Genomic DNA, 10803 nt, shown 5'->3' on the forward strand with positions numbered 1-10803 from the left:
GTAAAACTATCTTTATCTATTTGCTCATCAATCGGGATAGTTTTGAATTTATTATTGATCTGGAGTTAACCAGTTGGAAATGTGAATTCGAAGATCAGAAAAGTAAGTAAATTTTTCTTTCTTTGAGTTTTCTATCCGGTCATTCTATCCATCTAAAATCAAAATTTATATTTACAGAAGTCTTCGATGCAAGACACCTCAGTTCAGGAAAAAGTACCATTCAACATTTCAGGCATAGCAGAAGAGGGAAACACCGACGATGGAGACTCTCGAGCTTTTCCAACTGGTGTAATGTATATGAATACCAATCTCAACGAAAAATAAATCAAACGAATAAGAAAGTGCATAGATTAGTTAGATATTGCAATAATTAAAAATAGAATAAAATGTTATATTCAAAATTGTTTGTAGCAATATTTTTTGATCTCGTGAGAAAGCACACGTGTTGGAAAATATTATGTTCTTCATAGTATAAGAATGATTGATAATTCAAAGATCAGTTATGAATTTCGTAAGTGAGTATATCTTTATATTTTCAAAGATAAACTTGGTGAAAATCATTCTCGGTCAAATAACACACGGTTCATAAGAAAATCGTACAAACTTGTAAAGTAATTTAGTAGCAAAAACATGAGATATTCGTCATGATTATCACTACACGTAAAAAATTAATGATTTTATGCAGGTTAATTCCTTCTATGTAAACCATCAGATATAAGATATATTTCAGTACAAATCTGAATCAAATTTATTTAGAGTGTTGATATTGCATATTATTTGATGAATGCAAGTATAGTTTTGCTAAATGGCAAAAATGTATTGAGCGGAACTTATACTTTTGATGTACGCGTTGTGAAATGAAAAAAGGTCAAAGCAGAGGAAAACTGCTGCAGAGAAACTTGCAAATTATTTATCGAGGAATATTTCCATTGAATTTGACATACGGAATGTTTAGTTGGTAAATCCTTCATCGGTGCCAAACCCACGTAAAAGCTTCAAGAAAAACCTGGCAGGTAATTATAATATTAGGTTTATGGACATCAAGGATTATATTTATTGAAAGGACCAAATTGTTTTTTCAGCGATCCAGAAACGCATACATTGGATGGTTTGTCGGTGCGACAAATTGGTTGTCGTCCATAGCGAGCAAGATCCAACGGAAACTTGGTAAATATGTTGGGATGTAGACACGCAAGCCAGGATCCCTGATCCAAATTATGGTGGTATTTTGTTTCGAGGTATATAGTCGAAGTGTTCAGTTGGAGGAAACCATCCGGCAGTCGACCAGCAGTACAAAGAGCGTTCCCAACAGCACACAGGTGGAGTAATTCGCTATCACACAGCACAACACTAGTGAACGATTTGTTTGCGGGAGGCACGGACAGTATGACGGATACGACATCGTACCGGATGGATGCAGTTCGTGTATTCCTTGAAATCAATCTGATCTCGTTAGCGTAATCAAACTAGGAAGAACGCGTTAAAATTTTATTCAAATCCTTAAGTCAATAAAAATACATACAAGGTAAACCAATACGTGCGATCTCGGATTTAAAATGATTCCAGACTTTAAATAAAAATGAATTGATATCAGAAAAACCATTGATTTTATCGTTATTTCAATAAAAATACACATTAACGTTATATGGACTTCATTCAAAATCTCTAATTATGTTTATTTTTTTTCTTCCTAACAATGGAGGGGGAATTCGCTCAACAGACACATCCTGGGTTACCAGGAAGTGCTGGGTTAGGGGCCACCTCCAATGAGGGGAGGCAGGCTGCATCCCCGACCAGCTAAACCGTTTCCATTGCTGCTCCATCGTCCCTTCGGAGCAACCAGAAAGTAATGCTTCAAAGGGGGCATGTGGTTGACCCTCGAGGTTAATGTGTCCTTGAGCATCGATCGTGACTCGCTTTTTAGAAGAACACCATGGTATCGTGCCAGCGCATTGCCGGCTTCCAGTGGGCTTTACCCGCCTGCACCTTGAGGTGAGCACCCGTGCCTGCTTCCTCTGCGACTGGTATCAAAATGATGATGCCGCGTGCACCCAAATTGACCTTTTCGGATAGGCCTATTCGCCAGTCACACAGAGGGGATTCTGCTGACGAGGCCTACGCCTGCCCCAGCCTTGACGCGAGGATCCCTTTCCGTCCCGGCTCGTGAACCCGCCTGGTTGACCGACGCTCGCGAAAAGCGTACGATACCATGTTGTTCTTCGCGCGGCCACTTGCCTTGATAAAAGATCGAGTTCTGACCACAGCGACCACCGGTATGACCCATGAGAGACCGACCACTCTATTGCGAACTGCCACCTTCACGCGCACCTCGAGCCCAGACGATTTGGGCATAGCCACGTTCAGATCTGTCTTCCTCGAACTAGACCTGAGTTCCCACATGGCATATGGACGCTTCCGACGTGAGCCCGCAACAAACGTTTTTACCTGCCCAACTCAACCCAGCGCTACCGCCCCGATTCCGAACGCGGAACGACCCTGGTGCTATTTCACAGCTTGCTGGAAATCAAAACAATTGGAGGGTTCATTGTGCCATGCCTCCAATCCATCGTCGTTGTACACACCCGAACTGAGGCGTCAGTAGTCACAGACAATTGTCGGAAGAGTGGTCCGACATTGCCGAGGGCTTGGAATAAACGAGACACAAGCATAACTGTTGACCCGTTCACTTAACCTGCAGCACGACCACGAGCTCATGGGCGAAGCCCATAAGTAAAGCAGCCGCACCGACTTATTCAATGTACAGTTAAAGCGAGCCGGGCACATCGAGCCCTTCAGGGGATGCTAGCATTTTCAACTTATCGGTTGGACACAAACACGGGAGGGTGTGCAGATTCGTGTGTATGGCCTCAATCCGCAGCGTCGACAGAATTATTCGTCAGGGCTCTTTGCGTCTGCCATTGCTTTGCCCCTGGTCCAGGACACTGAAGCCAACTTCGGGTTGTCGTATGACGTGCACAGGCATACCCGACCATCCCATTCTTGACGCTCCTTAACTTGATTACCTGGAGGCGCCGTCCGCTGCAGATAGCCGAACCAATGCTACCTGCGTCCTTGCTGGACTCTTTCCGTAGCCGAACGGCTGCGGTGGGCGTCTCCACTTCACACTGTCGCGCAGTGCCGTGACGAGCCTTTCGACTTCAGGGATCTCGTCCAGGTCTTAACTTTAGATTCACCTCCGTCGAGTGCTCACCTGACCATCTCGCTTAGGACCTCCTCCGCCAACTTCCTTGTAGGCGCCTTTTGCGAGACGTGCCCCGCTTCAGCTCGAGTACTCCGCCCATCCGGGTACGTCTTATTCGACGACGTTGGCGCGAGTTCACTGAGCTTGACGTCACTCCTCATCGCCTTCAAAACATCCGGAGTACCTCGTCTCGTCCGTGATGACTAGGGCATCGCCCCTGGAGCGATTGGCGCCTACCCTAGATTCTTTTGCTACCCTCATTCGCCGGGCCTTCTTTTCGGCCCTTTGACGTCTTTGTTTTCTTGTTCTTGACCGGGTCCAGGAGGCGTCATTCCCTCTATTTCTGGTCTGGTGCGGCTGAGAACTTTCAGCCTGCCGTAACCCCTTACCACTGTTTTGAGTGGACGGACCTTTCCAGGTCCTTCCTCCCCGGTTTTGGAGGTACCTGACCGGGGTTCAGCTTCCCAGCCCCATCACCTTGTTCGGGGTAACCTCCGCGTTTTGGAGCGGCCCCAGGAGCTTCATCCGGAGACTGTCTCCTGTTTTTGTCTGCTCCGTTGAGAAGTACCCCCGACGTGCGACCCGCAAATACTTGAGCTCTCAGTCTGGGTAGACTGGTACCACTGTCTTAGCTGGCATTCACTTCGGTCGACCTGACCTTTGCCCGAGTCCGCGGATCCTGGGCCCAGTCTGGGGTCGAGACTCGATCCTCACCGATTTCACGGGTTTACACTTGGCCGTCCTGACCGCCTTCCAGCTTGGCGTCCAGCATCGACTTCTCGAAGTTTCGCAAGTCCTCTTGAGGTCCTTGCTGATATTATGCTTCGATGACGCAAAGTCGATGATGGCGTCCAGCTGTTCCGTCGCCACCGAAGGCTTCGTCCATCGCGTTTCGGTTCATCGCCTCACAAGCCATGGCGTCAATAACCCTTCCGTGCTTTTTATGCGAGGAAGGTTGAGTGACCCACGCTGGCGCTCGCACTGAGCTGCCGATTATTGCCTCTGGCCTCCTAGGTGGAGACCTGAACAATCACCTCTTGCGAAGGGGTTGTCGCTACACTACTACCACTAATTGAAGAATTGACTGGTTTTCCATTTTGGCCCACGAGTTGCTCGGAAGAGGTCCACCACGCCAGAGCCCAGCCCAGCGTACAGGATCCCACAAATGGCTATACCGTTAAAGGCCTAGCTTATTATTTCACCCCTGCATGCATCCCCTCGGCACGGGTCGCTTTGACGCCTTGGGATTAGTTAGGGACGATGGTCCCGGTCTAACTCTGCAGTGGCCATGGGAGGGGCGTTTATTAGCAGTCGATATGAAATGTATAAGTTTATGTTATGATTATCTTATGCAATGGCTGCATTGTTTCTACTGCAAATAGACAATGTTTTATTGAGAACTACAATGGCAAAATGTATGTGTTTTGCCGAATACATTCATTATGAAGTTTTTTTTCGTGTAGTTTTCTTTGGTGAGGTATGTATCGGAAGAGGAGATGCAGAACTTGTTATTAGATACCAAACTGAATTAATATGTTAAAATTTCACCCTTATGACAGGGAAGAGCAAAATCTGCTACTAGGGGGTCCTACTATTGGGCATTTTTATCACTGGGTGAAATCTTAGATCTTTCAAAAAGATTCAACACATATACAGGTCTTGTAACAGGCCATTGCCGAGCTGTTATCACTTGAAGCTGCTAGGAAAACTTCAGATGATGTATCGCTTCTGGTATACATGTGAAGACTGGAACATCTGTTTGCCATTGTCCGGCAATTTTAGAAAAGATTACAGTTCTTCAACAGGGGCTGATAGAATATAAACCCTCTGAAGTTTGGAGAAAAGTCCTAATTGGTAGTGATTCATCAGAACCATAATACCGTATTGGGAAGATGCTGTAAGTCAAGGTGATGCAATTGCTCATATAGCAATGATGCGTCAACTTGACAAGCTATATGAAATGGGGCATATATCACAGATCTAATAAATGGTCGCAGTGATTAAAATACTCCACAGGGAAATAAGAATATTAGTTGTCTCTCCGACGATATTTCATTCGAAATTGTTGAGAATTGATCTTGTTTCTTTGGAGTGGCGATATCTTCAATGAAGGAAAACGCGCCACTCAATTAGTATATGAGTGAACATTCGCACCCAACGTCTTACATAACAGTGATTGTAACCTCATGATAAGTGCATTTTTTTTCTTTGAAAGACCATTTTGAATGGTAACGACATCTAAACAGTGTATCATCCAAAATGTTGGGGTTGTATACAAGACACGACCGCTCTTCGACGTAAACTACGTAAACCAAATATAGTATTGCTTTTCGGTATTGAACTTTTTTCGTTCCTGTCACTGAAGGCCATTGACACTTGTCTTCAGCGCGACTACTCCGCGCGATAGAGCATTTGCACATTTTATTCACTCATTCATCTATATTGCTGCCGTGCATTTGACAATTAAATTTTCAGCTAAAAGCTCTAATTTTGACACCGATGCACCTACACAACCAATCGACATCAGTTGTCAAAAATCAGAGAATCTGACCACTATCTCCCTTGTCGCCGTGTATGGCGCCGAGTCCTCGGCGCGTAAACCCAAAGGTGGGAATAAATCGGGGCTTATGCGCAATACACTGAACCAATTTATTATTCCGCTCTATATACAGTGAACGTTCGCTAATTGGGGTTTTTCTATTGGGGCGCTTTAGTTAGTTCGCCAATTGGGGCGAAACCCAATTAAAAAAGCAGCTAAACGTCAGAATATTATGTCAAAACGCGTTGACGTTTTGTTTCGTGCCATGGGATCGATATTTTCTGGCGCGTAAAATTTTTCTTGTTCAATGCAAAGTAAACAACATTGACGCTTTGTCAAAACGCCCCAATTAGCGAACGGTACGCGCAGTTAGTGAGGTCGTGCCCCAATTAGCGAACGATCATCGTAGAAGAGAAGGAACAACATCCCATCAACATCACTACCAATTTTGCACATCTCCACTCTGTGGGGAGTATGGACCTGTTCTAGCAGCTGGTCATTCATCAACCCATTCCTTTAGTTCAATAACCATAATACCCTCAAAAGAAGCCCAATTACCAAGATTGGAACATCGCATAGGGGATGGCTATGATGCATAGAAAGAAATAAATTTTTCAATAGTTGAGCGTTGATAATTCAAAGTTTCAATGCTACTGGCAAATTCCAGGGAGTTTGCGAATCGATTGATATATAAATCTTTCAATCTCCATTGAAAGATAAGGAATCATAATTAATGTCACAAATCTTACGCGTTGTGGCGGTTTCCATTTTCAAATTTTCATTTTACACCTGTATCCGAAGTCTTTCCCTTAGACGTAGTTTTACTCAAAATAGGTAGGAGACTATCGTCAAAGATCTGAATCAAAATTAAGAACCTGAGATTGAAGGCAATTTCACACACGATCAAACAAACCATGCCTCGAAGCATTTATTAGGAGCGGATTCAATGTTGGTCACGATTGTACGCTATACATTTTAGGGACCTTGTTGGTTGATTGAGGCGCAGAATCACGCCGCCATCGAAAGAAACCTCGTTATGAGACTTCTGTTTTGTTTTCCTTTTTGCCACTGCGTAAGTGGATCGTTGCGTTGTGGTTGGCAAGTTTTGTTGTCGTCGTCGAGAAAGAGTCTCAAAGAGGTGTTTATCGACTTTGCAAATCACTCTCATTAGAAGATTAGAAGATATAAACCATTGTTGTTCAAACTCGTGGTCAAAATTTTTTGAAGTGGCTGTTTTCTGGTCGCGACGACGTCCGAAAAGTGTCTAGTAAATTGGGCGCAGACAGTGAAAATGTCCGAAATGCATAAAGACATCCAGTCAGCTGCTGGAATTTTTCCAGAACATGTATCGTGCGAAAGTCGCGACGTAATAACTGGACTTGATCGACAGAGCTCCCTAATTTGGTGAGTTTTGGTATTACTATGTAGAAAATTTTGATATTGGAGGGATGGTTTTTGTTTTGACTGAACGAGTTGACTACGGATAATTGCAACAGTAAAGTGTTGTGATAGCTCCACCGCGAGCCCACTTGCAGTCATGTGCTGTAACGTGGTTGTATTGAAAAAGAGCAAAATGCAACCCTAACCTATTCACCTAGATTATTTGGGGAAGGTGAGATCTTATTTTATCATTGTCATCACAAAAATCTCCTCAGACTAGTAGAACACTCTGAAGGTAAAGTTGAGGTCCATAATAAGCAAGATCGTATAGAACAAAACGCGAAGTGCGTCTTTTCTTTAGTAGAAGTGGTCGCATCAGACAACATCCATATGCATTACTTCTTGAATAATAATCTGCAGACAGGCCTCTGAAATGTTTGAGCATTTCCTCTACTTGAGTGCAAGCGCACCAAATCAATCTATTCGAAGCTATGTATAATGTAAGTGCGCAACTAATGTTTTTGATGCATTTGATTGAGTGTCATTTTCGGACTGTCATGGGCTGGTAGCGGATCTTTTATTTATTCGTTTATTTTTAAAAAAATTTCTATTAAAAAAATGAGTATCACTTTTTGCGTGAAGTTAAACGCTTTTACAATGATATGGTAATATAGGTGATGGTCATAAATCGGGTGATGGCGATGCTTCAAAGAGCAACATCGTATTGTGGCAACTGACACTTGAATTGTAGTAACTCATGAGTCGATATTGAAGGACCATCGACCAAGGAAAATCAGATGGAATACAAACCTTGTGAGCTGTTTGAAGGGACATCTTAGTAACCCAGAAATATTTTAATATGGAATAATTTGCTTCTATGAGTCGATATCGAGTCAGAACATCGACTCAGGAGGTTTAATCAGTATCTATATTCAAAGAAGCAGTTGTATAACATGGCCTAGTCCTTACAATCATGGAAGAAAGGAAAGGAATGTTAGTTCAACATCTACTTAGGAAAATATATTCATAAATTTATTTACGAACCATCCAACCTCTACCTTATATATCTTCAGCACCCTAGGGTGCATCGGGTAACCTAAAAGATCTTCATCCGCTTTAGCCTAGACATGGGCCCAGGCTCAGATTCCTGTCGATCTTTCTTATCTTTTTGAGACTACGCGCACAACCCCTGGAATTGCCTGCTGTGATGTCCTGTTGGATTCCAGTCTAACGCTTGATTGCGGATTTCTTCCACTCTTCGGTAATGTGTGGCCGATCCACCTCCATTTACGCTATCGAATTTCTGTTGATATCGGTTTCTGATGTATCGTCGATGGAGCTTTGCTATTCAGATCCAGCTGTGAGACCACCAGGTCGAATTATAATACATCGGTTGATGAATACTTGCAGTTTCTGCGTGATTTCGGCTGATACCCAAGTCTCACTGGGGTATAACTCGATAACAACACATATTTCACGTTAGAGTTGACATTGAAATCAGGGTGTCGATTACCTGGAAAACCTGGAAAGTCAGGGAAAGTCAGGAAATTCAATTTGGACCTGGAATGTCAGGAAAAGTCAGGTAATTTCGATTAAGGCCAGGGAAAAATCACAAACCCAATATTGAAAATTTAAATTTATAGTGATTTTTTTAATTCGAGCAAAATGTTAAACCAAGGACACGCTGAATCCAGTGTCCAATAAAGGTACCAAAACTTCGAGCAAAATTAATCTAGCGTTTTAACTGGTCATTGTGGTACTGGATCCATCCTCAGTATTTGATTGTCCAGATACGATTGGACCAATATTGCAGCGCTCAATATGCGTCTATACGCTTCAAATTCCGTACACCGAATTTTCCTAGATTCGAACTGCTGACCTCTTGGGTGGAAGGCGCCGCGCCATACCACAAAACCATCGGGACAACATCTTTATCTACTCGGCGGTTCGAACTGTGGACCTCTTGATCTCAGCAGGCCCTGACACCACCTACATAGCCACTCTAGATTTGCAATAGTTTTAAAGGTTTTTACACGTTATCTCTGGTTGAATTATGCGTTTCACACGATAAAGAAATAAACCGAAAACGTGTCAAAAACCTTTGAAACTGTTGCATGTATTGTCATGTCCATTATATATCCTACAGTCATCAGGACTGAATAGCCGATATCACACCTGAGGAAGTTGTAGTCGAAATGATTTTACTATCAAGCTAAAGCTTTTTCAGACCTATGACAGTCTCTAGACTAAAAGTCTACTCGGCCCATTCCATACATACCATGGCATTCGAGTTTGTTTCACTGACTAAGCAATAATACAGGTGTCAAAGCTGCGTTTTTCAAATGGATCACTGTTGAAGCCTGATCCACAATATTTTTTTTTATAAAAGTCCCTTTAATATTTCAGATTATTTAGTTTGAGTGGTATTGGCCCGTATGAATAAAAAGTAGAATCCACACTTTACTGCAAATTATGTAGTATTTACTACTTTTGTAGCAAACGGTATGAATAAAAGCTCTTTCTTTACTACAATTTTCGAACTACTACTTTTGTGGAACTTGTTTAACAGTTGGTATGAATAAAAGCAGTAATACTATAAATTATTTGTAGTCTGCTCAGGAGCTTGCAAAGTTATTCCATCGCCTGATTTAAATTCTGCCATATGGTAAAGGTGTTTACGAATTGAAATAACCACCGCAAATTAAATTAACATACGATTAGGTGCTATTTATCAAAGTTTATACGATGTGGGTCGGTTTTTTACTATGTTTTTACGCAGGTCGTTTTACGCGACGAATTATTTTTGAAATTTTGGACATACGGGGTTTCTTGATTTTCAGTTTTTTACGCGGTTGTTCAAATGTTCCCACGTGAAAAACCGATTTAAGTGTATCGATTTTGAAGTGGACAAATGTTCGACGAAACATTTGTAATTGAATCGAATCACGAGGAGAAGTGGCGAACGGCAAAATCGTATACGCTCCTGTAACACAAAACAGCAGATTCCAAAACCACAGTCGAAATGATTTCAACTATAATCGATTATTTGCGTTTTTACTTACCCTGACATATAAAAAACCGCGTGAAACCCCATAGATCCCAAATAAATAGTTGCGTAAAATTAATACGTTAAAAAACGCGGAATGTAATATATATACCAGAGAAGCCAGCGGTCGGAAAATTGCCGAAAAACTGACCGTTGATCTATCCCTGAACTCAAGCAATGCGAAAAATATCAAGATTCTTGCCCCAGAATCAAAATTTCCATCATGCTAGGCTTTTTACTTCATTTGAATTTGAACTTTCAATAAATATGGTACATATAGGGAACAACTACAACAACAAAACATAACAAATCAAATTTTGACAGATGTATTTTGTAGTAAATACTACTTTTATTTTTTGAAATTAGTTTTACTACTATGTTCGAAAAAGTTTATTATTCATATAAAGCAAATTTTTTACTATGTGACCTTACTCACAAAGTAGTAACTACATATTGTAGATTTTACTACTTTTTTATTCATACGGGCCATTGTGTCGAGGTAGTTTTGATTTTTTGGTTTTCTTGTCAGCGTTCAAGTCATGTTCCCATTAAACAAAAGAAGTTCTGAAAGTTCGTTCAAATAGTGGTCATAGACAGAGTTTGTACAATTCTTTAATCCACTGATTTATTGTACCT

Source organism: Armigeres subalbatus, chromosome 2 (genome assembly GCF_024139115.2).
Source record: "Armigeres subalbatus isolate Guangzhou_Male chromosome 2, GZ_Asu_2, whole genome shotgun sequence".
Classification (NCBI taxonomy): Eukaryota; Metazoa; Arthropoda; class Insecta; order Diptera; family Culicidae; genus Armigeres; species Armigeres subalbatus.